Source organism: Polyodon spathula, chromosome 26 (genome assembly GCF_017654505.1).
Source record: "Polyodon spathula isolate WHYD16114869_AA chromosome 26, ASM1765450v1, whole genome shotgun sequence".
Classification (NCBI taxonomy): domain Eukaryota; kingdom Metazoa; phylum Chordata; class Actinopteri; order Acipenseriformes; family Polyodontidae; genus Polyodon; species Polyodon spathula.
Genome location: NC_054559.1, coordinates 11,874,027 through 11,887,889, shown reverse-complemented (window position 1 = coordinate 11,887,889; position 13,863 = coordinate 11,874,027).

Sequence of the window (13,863 nt, the reverse complement as noted above, 5' to 3'; positions counted from 1 at the left end):
GTTTCAGGAATATGATTTCAGCACTGTCTTAGCACACAGTGGGTCAAACCTGTTATTGGAAGGCAACACACTGGTAGATGTTGTTGCCGTGAGGGTTGGCTTTTCATTTAGTTACAATTCATTAGTTTGCTCTAGACCCCTTCCACTATCTCTTCATTAATGGGGTCAGTGAATATAATGAGAACGGGCTAAATTAGGGGAGTTAATTAAGTTTCAAGCACCAAGCATCAAGGCAAAGATGTTTCAGTTTAACCGCTGGAGAAATTTCCCTCCCTGACAAAATGTGGAAGAATTCTAGCGTGAATACGGTAAGAAAGATTTCTACTGGAAATGTGTGTCAATGAAGTTTATTCTAGAGTATTTTGCTGCAGCTGCTTTTTTGAAGGTAATTTGCTATTGCTTTAATAACGGCTACAGAACTACAGTATAACCTGGTCTTCAGCTGCACAGGTGGCAGGGAGACAGGCTATTAAACTGTAGACACCTTGATCGAATGATGCACAAGGAACTGACAGCTGAACTTGAGCAGTATTGAACAATTCATCATATAAAATACTGTACTGGCTCCATGCAGGTTGCAGGTGGTTAGATATACAATTGTACATTTTCAGATAACAGGGTCTGATCTAAATCATGGCAGGTCGAAGTAATGTCACCACTTGAACATTAAATTGGGACCATATCAGTATTTACTCAAAACAAAAAATACTTGATTTATAATTTGATGGCTTTTTTTTTCTTTTCAAAGTTCCTTCTCTACTGATTTTTTTACTTTTTTTTTTTTTTTTTTTTAAAAACCCAGTATTTAAATCTGCTCCTGTTTTAGATTCATAGAATTTGAACCAGAGTTTGCAGGGTTAGAAGGAAGTGTTTCTCCAATAAATCTGTATAATTGATTTTTTTGTAGTCTGTTCTTTTCTAGATTCATTTGGCTTCTAGGGCAACAAGAGTGGAGGACTGTGTGTGGGTGTTACTTCCTTATGGGAAACATAAAACCAAGACCCAGGTCTCAAAGGTAAAAACTATTAGTGGCAATTACTGTAAAATGAAAAAAACCACAAAGGCATGTGGCTGTGTGCACTGTGCAAATTATGATCAGCTGTAATTTCCCCTCAAATTGTCAGTAATTCAGAGAAGGGCTTGGGGTTCAGTCCTCAGAGGTGAGCAGCAGAATGAGGAGACCAGAAGGGAGAGAGGAGATCTGGAGGTGTGGCGTGTGCTATCTGGTTTCGTAAGCACCTGTCACATTTTGCAATGCACTCTACAAACCTGCCAGTAAATGGCTGTATTAGGCAGTGTACACAATAATTGTTTAAAACATTTTCTGGTTTACGTAATCCGGATAAATTTGTATAAAAATTCAACCCTTGTTAAGATATACATTATTATTGTCTCATTTTTGGGTTATTGTAGGCTTTGTTTTGATTTATTTTCATTAAATTCACTACAGCAATACAATGTAATTTCTCATAGCACAGCAAGGTGCTGATTAATACAGAATGTGCAGGCGCCCCCTACTGTATGCAGAGGTCTATTACAGTAGGCACACAGTTTGTAAAAGTGCTTGTGAGTGCTGTGAATAGGATGTTTTTAATAGGGTTAATAAGCTCCACTCTTCAGAGTTATATTTTGCAAGTTTCCTATAAGCATTTGGTGGGCTGGTGTCAATTGACCAAACATCCCTCAAGCCACAGTGGGTCTGTCATGTCTTAAAAGTCATTTGATTGGTTTGGGACTTTACAAAAGACGGCACCTGTAAAAAGCCATGTTATAGTACATGTCTATTCCACTGACACCTCTGAAATCCCTATTCTTTTAATACATCTTCATGATTTATCCTGTGCAAGCATGTGAGCAACCTTACATAAGATAAACAGCTATTTATAAAATAAGACCATGATTAGTTGTGTTATTAATATTTCACTGCAAATGCTTTCACAATCCTCATTATACAGCATAATAACTGGATCTCTATTGTTTTTCGAGGGGCCTTTCCCAAGGAAGTGCTTAATGTGTTTATTTTAACATCCCTGCTCAAAGAAGGCTTGGTGGCAGCATGTACTGTTTACCTAGCTTCTTGTGGCTTTATCCAGGCTTGCCTCCAGCAACAGTTTGGGATAAAAGAAGTAGGCTGAATTCTCTGAAGCTGTGTTCCTCCGGCGTGACCTTTTTTTGTTGTTGTTGTATCATAACCAGGAGAGAAATCCTTTTTAACAGGAAAAAAAAAAGATTTACAATGCAGGGGTTATTATATTCTTTTCATACAAAGTCAGGCCCCGGTGAACGGCTGTGATTGAGGGAGCCTCTCTTCTTTCATGTGCCCCCCTTCCCCCTATATTGGGGTCACATGGGTAGGAATGAGTGTGTGGGGGGGGGGAGTGGGGGTTATAATTCTCATGGTGGTCTCAAAGCATGAGCCAACTAATAAAAGGCAACAGTAAAAAAAATAAGAAGCATGCAGACAATAAAGAAGGGGTTGTACCAGACTACCTCACTGCTAGCTTTTACCAGCACACCAAGGAGGGAGATTGCACTGCTATGGGGGAGGGAGAGGGGGGGGGTTGGGGAGTGTTTGCCTCCTTTTTCTCTGAATTTCCCTCTTCACTGGCTGCACACACAGGCAAGACCGACTTTAATCTGTCACTGATTTACCTGCCAAGTAATTTGTTTGGAGAGTAGTTAGTCCACATTGAGAACCACTTACAATTTGGCTGTTGGTTTAACCCTGTGGGTGCCACTGCATTGCAGGTGGTAGAACTATAGCCTTGATTACTGTCTTGGAAAGACAAATGGAGTTCAGTATTTATTAAGTCAGTTTCCAGTTCTCCATACAGATTTGTTAATCATTATTTAAACCAATGTGCTTTTTATAAATGTTATTCAAAACTTTTGTCAAAGTCCAAGAGCCTATGTTCATTTTGCAGATAGATTTAAATATTTTTGCATATTTCTAATTCATTTTTGGTTTTTAAGAAAGATTATAAAAAGCATGAGATAAAAAGTTACCTACTGCTGACGAAGTCACAGTTTTTAACTTAAGTTTATATTTTTCTGACATCCGAAGTTTTGTGTTTTCTGTTAAAAATCTATAGTTTTCAGTTGAATTGAAAAACGAATCGCTTAAAAGATTAAACACAGTGCTCCTTCTGTAAGCGGAATAATGAACAGAAGATAATGACATTTTTGTTATCCATTAACAGTTAACCTGTCTGGCAGTCTGAGTTCAGTATTTCAGGTTCAAGTCAGAAACATAAATTTAATAACACAATGTACTTTCTTGCTTAATAGTAAAGGCTGTACTTCAAATCCAGTTCAACTGGTTCTATGTTTCTGGTAGAATAGAAAAAAATCTACAGTAGACAGTATTTTTATATTTTTTTAAGGAAGTGACCTGGAGGTTGGGGAGAGGCAAATACCAATCAGACCTAAAGGACATTGAAGGACATCATTGCTTTGTGCTTATCTAGATAATACAAGACTGAGGCAAATTCAACACAAACTAGTTTGATGGCAGTTTATAGATAAGAAAATATTCTGTGTAAGGATGTATTTTGTTTATGCTTGTGCATTCATTTTGATAGTCAAGCTGGGGAATTAATCTTTAATTGCATTCACTGAATGACAATTAAATGTTAAGCCCCTTTCACACTGGCACTCCTACCCGTGTCCGGACCCAGGGCCTGGCTAACCGGGTCACAATCCTGTGTAGTGTGACACCACATACCTTAACTCAGGTCCAAGCGACCCACCTCTGGATGTGGGTTGGCACGCTTTGACCCAGGTTGAGCGAGACAAAATGCTTGACGGCCGTTCATAAGCCAACACAATAACTAACAGCCACGCCTGCATGAAGGTTTCACATCCACAAGGAACATTTCTGTTTATTCTGTTTAAACATATTTTTGCTGCTTGAGACACAGCATGAGCCAGATTGCAGCAGGCATGAAGAAACATTTGCTTTAATCAACATTTGGGCTGACAGTTCAATCCAGAGAAGCTTGGATGGAAGCATCTGTAACAAGCTGATTCCAGGGCATTGATAAGTGTGTTGTTTACTTGCGTCTGTCACCCAGGTCAAACCTGCTTTATCAAAAACACTGTGAAATCGGGTACCCGACCCGCATGACACTGGTTTCTGAGCCAGGTACGTTCTGACACGGGTAGAGCATGCCAGTGTGAAAGGGTCTCTAGTCTTTTATATTTCATTGATTGTCTGTGTTACACTTTTGCTGCCTAATCTATCCATTTGGTCCCTGAAAACAAACTGAATTTAATATTATTGTGAAAAAGTACAATGCACTGTATAGGCTATTTCATAAGCCTCAAAGTCAGATTACCAAATATCAAGATTGCACTGCAATTTTATACTTTAGCTTAGTTTATTGTATGAGTCTATATTTCTGTCCAGTTGTAAACAAGACCTCCCTGAACAGACATTCCTAGTAATCAGTAATACATTTGTTTAGAGATGCACGCATCCATGTTGTTTGGACACAGCCCTTCCAATTATTGCATTGCCACAGTGTTGTCAAATATGAACACTGATCATAGTGGTGTGTAGGTGTGGGTGCCAAGGCCTACCCCCTTTCTAGGCTGGGTTTGCAAGATGCCTTGAAATGCTCAGTTGCTGTTGAACAATGCCAATCTTCGAATAAAAGCCTGTCCATAGGAAGCAGCTCCTTTTTGAGCTCTTTCTAGCCAGACCAGACATCTCTGTAGGAGTCCTGCGTTGAGGGCCCAGTGTGTTCAGAGTTGATTTAAAGAGTGACTTTTAAAGGCCTGTTGTCTATAGAGTTCTCCAAGGTGGTCTGTTGTAGATGCCTCATTCTTTTTTATTCCCCTTCAGTTTGTGATGCTCACTGACCATCCATTTCCTTGTAAAACCCTGTTTGCATCACAATGGGAAGCTCCCAGAATAATGAGTCTAGAAGCTGTGGATTCCTTTGGTCTTGTCGGGTCACTAAAGGACAGCCAGCACTAAAGCTATGCAACGGGACTGTAGGCATAAAAGATTAACTGGCTGGTATAAACAGTAGTTCATGATGCTGAGATGAACACCATGCATGTGCAATTGAGAAACTTTCTATCCTCCACTGAGGTGCCCTGCAGCAATGGCAAAATATTCTTCTATTTACTCTCTTCCCATTGATGCCCATGCCAGTAGAACACTGTTCTCAGAGAGCTCTGTGCCAGTAGAACACTTTGTTCTCAAAGAGCTCTGTGCCAGTAGAACACTCTATTCTCAAAGAGCTCTCTGCCAGTAGAACACTCTGTTCTCAAAGAGCTCTGTGCCAGTAGAACACTCTGTTCCTAATGCGGTCCATGGCCTCCCATTCAGAGTATTGCTAATGGATAACTATTGTACATTTACTGGGCCCTGGTGCAAGACTGTAAAGTAGACCATCCCCACTCATCACATGACCATAACAACAGAGCGCTAGCTCTGTGTCCCGCATCCAGATAGACAATCTGTTAGCTGTGAGTTGCAGATTTCTATTTTGATCGACAGTCGGACAATACTACTTTGCTACGGTTTATTTTTTCTAACCCCAGTAGATTAGACAGCGCCTATATATTTTTTTACATTTACTCATTAAAGTGGTCTCAGAAGAAAAAAAAAATGGACTCTGGGCTGGGCCAGGCTGCAGCTGCGTCCTCTGACATCAGCCCTTATTGAAGGAGGCTGTGTGGCCCAGTGGTTAAGGAACCAGGCTTATTACCAGGAGGTCCCCTGTTCAAATCCCAAAATCCCAGCTCAGCCACAGACTCACTGTGAGACCCTGAGCAAGTCAGTTTACTCCTTGTGCTACATCTTTCTGGTGAGACATTATTGTAAGTGACTCTGCAGCTGATGCATAGTTCAAACACCCTAGTCTTGTATCTTGTGAAGCACTTCGTGACATTGGTCCTCTATGAAAGGCGCTAGTAATGATTCTTGAAAAACAATGTTCATTTTCTTTTTTTTTTTGGGGGGGGGGGGGTTAACATTCTCTGTAGGAGTTCATACTGTTTACTACCTGATAAGATTCACTCTGTACACAGTGTATGATTGCCACCACCTTGTCCTGCAGCTTGGCCTAAAAATCCCTACATCTGTAATTTTCTTGTCCTTCTGACTTTTGATTGTTTAAGTGGCTCAGCAAAGACAGCCATTGCATGCTCAGTTCCCAGTAGGGTTCGTTGGGCAAGACTGAGCATGTCCCAGTGACATCATGGGACATCAGCGATCTTGAGCTAATGAGAGCGAGAGAGAGGCTGCTGGCTGTGTCTGGAAGCCAAACCAGGGCAATTCAACCCCTAAATCAAACCTTGACATGAGCTCCTCATCTGAAGGACTTTCACCACAGGTATGGGCTGTCTCCTCACCTTCAGCCAAGACACTTCAGTTGAAAGCTGAGACCACGCTCCAGAGGTCAAACTGTTAAAACAGTTTCTCTGTTTACAACTGGCAATCAATTAGGACTTGGTACATTTTCAAATGGATTTAAAAAAATAAGTGCTTTATTTAAATAAATCAATTTCCATTTGGGAAGCTGGTCACCGATAGTTTAGCTGCAACCCCCTATTCATAACAAATAACGCTTTTATGTATTCAGTTTTGGTGATGACAGTGTTATTAACTGATCAGCCGCTAGGAGGAGATTCATTACAGTCGGATAGCTCCCTTATCAAAGAATCCATGCATTAAAAATATTTCCACATTCCCAATGCCTCAACCTTAATATTTGCCATCTTGGAATGGGGGTTTTGATTATTTTCTATCAATCTTTTTTGGTTTTCAGTATGAACAGTACAGTAGATAAGCGGACATTGGCAGACACATGCACAGGCAGGCAGTCCCTTATCTTAACAGTATCTGAATGCAATAATCCACTACCTTCCTCGGCCAACGTCAGCAGGGGATCTTGATAAAGGTTATAAAGGCATAAAGACCAGCTTGATTTTCTTTTTGTTATTAGTGTTATTACTGCTGTGCACAGAGTCCACTGAGGCAGGTTTGGGGGAAGTGCGGAATTAGACTGGTTAATCCCTTAAACTCTGGCATGATCACCTGACAGCTTTCATGGGATCGAATGTTAACACATGTTTGGGGCTTGGCCTCATAAGAGTTTGATTTGAGTAAAGCTCAGTCCTAAAGCTCAGGTGTTTCTTGCTCGTGGAAGGCAGCACTTTGCTAAAGTTTGGAAAATTTCTCAATCTTTTGTACTGTACTAAGAAATCTGCAGGGCTAAAGCTGTTTCAAGAAATATTTATTTCAGCAGCCAGGGCCCAATTATGTTTAGATCTTACATATTTTGAATAATAAACACTCTGTTAAGAGTCAAACACAATTTACTGACAACAATGGCAGTAAAATGCAAATAACTAGAGTGCTTGAGAAATCTCGACACACTGCAGGTTTCAGGTTAAAGCGTCCTGGAACACAAATGATTGGGCATTGAACACGCACAAAAATTCCCTCACAACCCTGTCAATTTGATACCTGTGATGATTTCAATTTTAATTATATTATCTCAGTGTGTGTTGAGGAGAGGGAGGCCTGCTCGAGGATATGAAACAATTATCTGAATCAGTGATGTGAAGACACTACAGCTTCTAGAATGAAAGAAAAAAAGTAATCCATTTGAAACTGTGACCGACTGTGAGATTTATTAAAGATACGATGTGTCTGATAGCCTCGGTCCTGTTCTTTCACACAGATGATACCCTTCACTCAGCCAGCCACACATGACTGAGAGAAAGGGGCTAACAGCACATCCGGCAGACTCCTTATTTGATCTTGTTTAAATATTTCAAACGCACATTTCTAACTGCAAGGTATGGTCAAAGAGCAAGTGAAACGGTTATGTGCCCAGAATCTAAATGGCAAAATAGAGCAGAACAAACAATCACAGACTACATTGTTTAGAAGAGGAAGCAAGTCAGAGACACTATGGAATAAATACGACTGTGTGTTTGTGTGGGGTGCTGTGCTACTAGTGGATATTTCAGACCTCCAGGGTGTTTAAGGGTGACATTGAGAGAGTCCTCACTTGTGGCGTTGATTATTGTCCCCCTGGTATATTGTGAGGGTAAACTGGAATATTTAGTCTCTACCATGTGTCCATCCTACAGCCAGGAAACACGCCCGTTGGAAAAAAACCTAGGTCTTGGGCTTTGTGATCATTAAATAACCCGACTACTCTTGTCATGAAAGGGCCCCCTCACTTACCGGCAGCGTCCTGGAAAGATTAGTTCATCATACAGTGGGGCTGCATTGAGGCGGTTTGGAGACCTGGGCCATACTATCATTAATATTTTGTCTTGTATTATTTTCTTATTATGTCCAATCTTGGCCATGAGAGTGGAAATGATTTCATACGCCTGATAGGTACGCTGCTAGTGCTTATCTGTTGGGGATATGCAGGTGCGATTCACGTCTCTGACTTGGAATCCAAAGGCCGGCGTTTTAAAAGATAATTTCTTCTTTACGCAAATACATTCACAGGACAGGGGATTTGCATTGCCAGTTCTTGGAACGCTGGTCTACTCATTGTTTAGATTGTATTTTTATAATACTCTGAGGCAGTAAAGTGCTGTAGTTGACCTCTGGTTTTGATCACACCTATAGAGGAGGCATGCCTGTACATGCACTGACTTCTCATTATAAGGTAGAAGTAAATACCAGGCAGTACCGAGTAGCATTCCTTCTCACAATAAGGAACATTAGAGTTATCACACAACCCATTGGCAGTGCAAAGATTAATGCAGACCATGAAAGCTGATGTATCAAAGGGAGCTGTGATTTATTCCAAGCTCGTGGCTGGGAGACTGTGGAAGGAGATGTGTTTTCCTTTAAGAGCAATACGTTTGCTCAAGCTGACTAAATCATTGTTTGTGTTTTAATGTATTATTATCCTCCCCTTTTCTGCATAGCCGGTGTATTTTATGTGAGAAGTTCAGGCTGAGGTGACTTGCCACAAAGTTCACCTAATGGTTCAAATTGCTCCTGAAACTCAAACCTCACAAACTTCCTTTTGAACCACTATTTTCCCCCTAAACACTGATTGTACTAAATCTATCAACCTAGTCGCAGCTTTAAAAAAAATCATGTTTTTGATTATGTCTGGCTTTCTATTTGTGTACAGACAGTTTTTCAGCACTTTATTTGTACACTGGAAAACAGCGTGACTTTTTAAAATGTATTTATTTATTAACTATTTTATTAATATTCTAAAATGTAATTTTTATATAAGGGTTTTCAACCGCAACTGCCGAATACATTTCAAATATTGACATTAACTTACACTAGTAGAGAACTAACAAACACACACAATATTACTAGTGCCAAATTATTAAAGGCAGATAACCCTGACTTTTCCATCACTGCCTCTCACCACCTAGATACAGAATTACCAAGACTGACTCATGTCTCTTAAAGCAAGATGTTGACAGAGCAATATGGAAACATATATATATATAGTGAACAAGATGGCTGTATTTTGGGTTTGTGCCCCTATAATAATGTGACCCAGAAACCGAAACTTGAATTTTTAATGCTTTCTGCACACTTATTACACAAAACAAAAATAAACAAACAAAAAACTTAGCTCTGAAACTTAATAAAACTCAGAGCATAAAAACAGGCAGGTCCCTAACTAACATGCAGGACAGCTAAGATGTTTCCCTGATATAGCTGACATATAAACACTTTTAAACACTTACTCAGTATACACGCAGCCGGGCTCTTCACACAGCAGCAGCCCTGAGTACACTGGCTGCTCTCCTTTTATACCTGGCAGCTGGCCTCAATTTACAATAAGGCGGCCAACTGCCAAAATTATTAACAAATAATAATTCAATCAAATAATAATAAAATTAAATTAATTAAACAATTAAATTTAAACAAAAAAAAATAATCTGCCCCGCCGGGGAAACAATTTTTTTAAACAAAATGTGCAGGGCCCCTGCCCTGCTACACTATATATATATATATATATATATATATATATATAATATATATATATTATAGATATATATATATCTCTATTCTCTCTCTCATTAGAGTACAGAGTTTTGACACTTTAATTATGACTGCGCTAGTATATTTCTTTTTTTTTCTTTTTTTTTTTCATTAGCCCACTTGATGTGCAACACGTTGTGGCCTCCAGGCACCGTCACAAAGTCATTTCCTGTAGTTCAGTAGTTTTGATACTGTTTTATAGCGAAGCTGTTGACTGCCTATAGAAACCTGCCGTGTGCATTCCCTGCAGGGCGCTGTTGTTTTAATCATCTCCTTTGTGTTGAAGGGATTTTCAGTTACCTCCCCTGGCAGATCTGGTGTCAGCTGTAGGCTTTGTTTTTAGAGCAGCCGATTTGTCCGATTCACAGAAGAATGAAATTGCTTAATAGCCTTTAATTTCATATGATGGATTTCTTCCCCATTCCAGGCGAACAATAGCAGGCTTGAAGACTCCCCTGTTTCTTCGTTACAGGTGGCTTGATAGGTAGCGTACTCACTTGTGGGTCATTAAGATAGGATACTGCCTGGGGACATCCTGGTGAATCGCTCTGTACCTTAACATTAATGTATCAGCCAACCGCCTTTTAACATTCACACTCCTGACTGTTGCTGTGCACTTATTGTTGCAGATTTATTTTGAAATACAGTTCTGATGGTTTTGATGTTTTTATTCACCTGTCACTCGTTGACCTACATTTTGCTGCTTTATGTTTTAACTGCAGATTTTTACACAGACTAGAGCAGCAGTACCATGCATGAACAGGTGTGTTGAGCTATGTAACGTTTAAAGGCTGCTCTCTGTGGCTGTAGTCTTCTTATCCATCGTCATTTACCAATAAACATGCCAGGATCAAACGTTTTTACTGGGAATAGCATATATATATATATATATATATATATATAGGTGCATGCAACCAGGCATACAATTAACACTGCATTGGCAACGTAGAGGCCAGCTGGATACAAAGATTAGGCATATTAACTTTGATTTAGATTACTAATTTCCAAATTAACAAAGACTGACATCTTTTTATTGTAGTGATACAAGAGCATAAGTACAGAAATGATCAGCATAAAATGAAATGAGTAAAGAGACTGAGGGGCGTTTGAGATTACAGAGACCTTGGGTGAGATCAACCAATTTTATTAGAAATACTATCACTGGTCCTTTCATTAGTGTGTCGTAGATCATTGTGTGTGTGTGTGTGTGTCTCTCTCTCTCTCTCTCTCTCTCTATATGAAAACATATTTAAAAAATAAAAATAAAATGAATGTACCAAAAAAGTTTAACTGATTAAAAAAACAATCTATATATTTATATACAGCTGAAGAATAGCTTTTTCTCCAAACATCCTGAAAAAAAAAAAGTTTTAATCATTTAAACCTTTTGTGTGATCCCAAAAATACCTTCATTTTTTATTTTCATGTTTGTACACTGCAGTTATACCTCCTGTCAAATCTATGTCCGTATGTGTGTATTTTACTTTACTGGAGGTTTTTACCGTGTTTCTTTTTTTGAGGGGTTAAAAAGATGGGCAGGGTGGGTTACAGCAAACCAACATATTCCACTCTCCCCCCCTTCAACACTTCAGTCTGCCCCCTGAGATGTTATCCATTACACCCTCAGCTCATTACAATGCAGCATCATGAAAATGGCTCATAATCAGTGATTGGCATTTCTAATGATAAATCTGAGCGGGTCAGTAGGTCCTTTCCTCTCTCTGATTGGATCCAGGTCAGTGAGTTCTGATGTGCATCTCTTCACACCACATTATCTCTCCTGTTTGTAGAAGGAGCAGCAATGTGGTGGCAATGGGGCAGTCTTGTTTCTCTGTGTTTCGACTCAGTGCAGTACAATCTATGTGTTATGCAAACTAACTGGGGACCAGGGGGTGTTTGTAAAAAAAAAAAAGGGCAACAGCCAGCAAGCACACAACTATTACTCACTGCAATCATGATGGTATTAATCAGGCCATTTTATTTCCTCAATTGATTCTTACAAATCAGTTCCAATACAATGCCCTGTTGTTTAAGAGATTGAAAAAAAAAATCTGTGAATCAGCTGACTGACCTCCTGTAGACAGGCAATTAACATAATGAGTCCCAAAGGCATTCTTGGTACTTGGTTTCGGCTTCAATTATTTCTTAATTACCAATTGCAGTGGCAAATTAAGATAGATGAAATGGGTTTTAATTGTGGTAAGCCCTCTTTCACTATTAATAAGCAACCTATGCTATGCATATTGCAGATGTTTTAATTAAATCGAATATACACTGTAAAACGGGCATTCTCCCTGATCTATCGGTTCCAGCTAAACAATCCACCCTACCTTTAGCACGCCCGACGCTCACATTTAAAAAAAGTCTCTTTTGTATCGGTATTATTGAATAAAAATATAGATCCAACCATTCTGCATCACCGTTTTTAAAAACCTGTATTTATTAACTGGAGATCATTTCCACAAATGAAACGCATGCGTGTGCATAACACACGACCCCCTGGCGCTCCTCAAGATCAAGACATGTTTTATTTATCTTGAAGGAGAGAATATGAGGTGAAACCAGCTGGAAACACGTACAGACCTGCAAGCACTGGGAAAAGGGGAGGGAGGAGTTGTAGAGTCCCAATACCCCACAATGGACCCACAGTTCCAAATATGTAGTGATGCAACTGACAGTAGTGGTTACTATTGTACAAACGTTAGCAATAGTGCAGCGTAGGAAATTGAATTAACCCTTTTGTTGCATCATTGAACAACAGCATGCAGTGTGTGACTTATCAAACCTACCAGATCAGACCAGACCAGTTCTGTCCACTGGGGCTTCCTAACTCTACACCAGTATTTCATGAAGCAATCAGGGTCTCTTTGTATGCTTCCTGGGTGCTCAAGCAGCCTGGTTTAAAGGCACATTGGCATTGAAATGCCTTCTAATATCTGACGGAGAAAATTGAACCACCTTTGAATAAAGTCAAATCTTAAGGTCATTTTAGAGGAAAGGATTAATTGTACCTTTTTGATAATTATTTCAGATCTTGCTGTAGTCGCCGCGGGCATTGAAATCTATCTGGAGAAATGAAGCAGGTGATGAGCCAGAAAGGAAAGGCCTTGACTTTCCATCAGCGATACTGACATTAAAGTAAGGTTGTGTGCACCTTGATTCCTCTTCCTCTATTCCTCTAAAAAACAAACAAACAGGTATGATGTAAATTGTTCATTGTTCTTCTGTGTTTTATAGAGTTGTGTTCTTGTAACTCATTATATAATTGCTATACATCAGGATATAATTGCTATACATATTGTAATTCACTTCAGAGTGGATTGGCATTGAAGCCTAATGAGACTCCTGCTGTTGGCACCAATACATTGCCTTGTAACTGCAGTTGCTTTTGTTAGACAGTTAGGTGAACGTGTTTGGGCCTCAGTTTAGTCAATCAGCCCTGCTGGAATCAGGGATTCTCTTATAGTGTGTGGGCTTCTAGTGACTCATACTAATACTACTAGCTGTACAATAGAAGTAGTGGCGTAATACTCTGAATAGTCCTGAAAATAATTCAAGTTGAGAATATGATCATCTAATTCTTAATCATATATGGGACACTGCAAACACAAGCTTGCATTTAACAATGCTAGAAACATATGTTGGGGACTTATGCCCCTCAGGAGAATCTGTCCTCTGCTCCATGCTTCTGTAACAGTGTACAGTATGTCCTGCAGCCGGCAGTTCAGCTTGCATCTATCTACCTCGCCCTTTGTTTTGTTTTCAGCTATCTGCATTATTGGAGCAACAGTGCCACCTGCTGGTCACATTTTGATGATACCTTGCCCCTTGCCTAAATGGACACTATTGCCTGCTGTTGT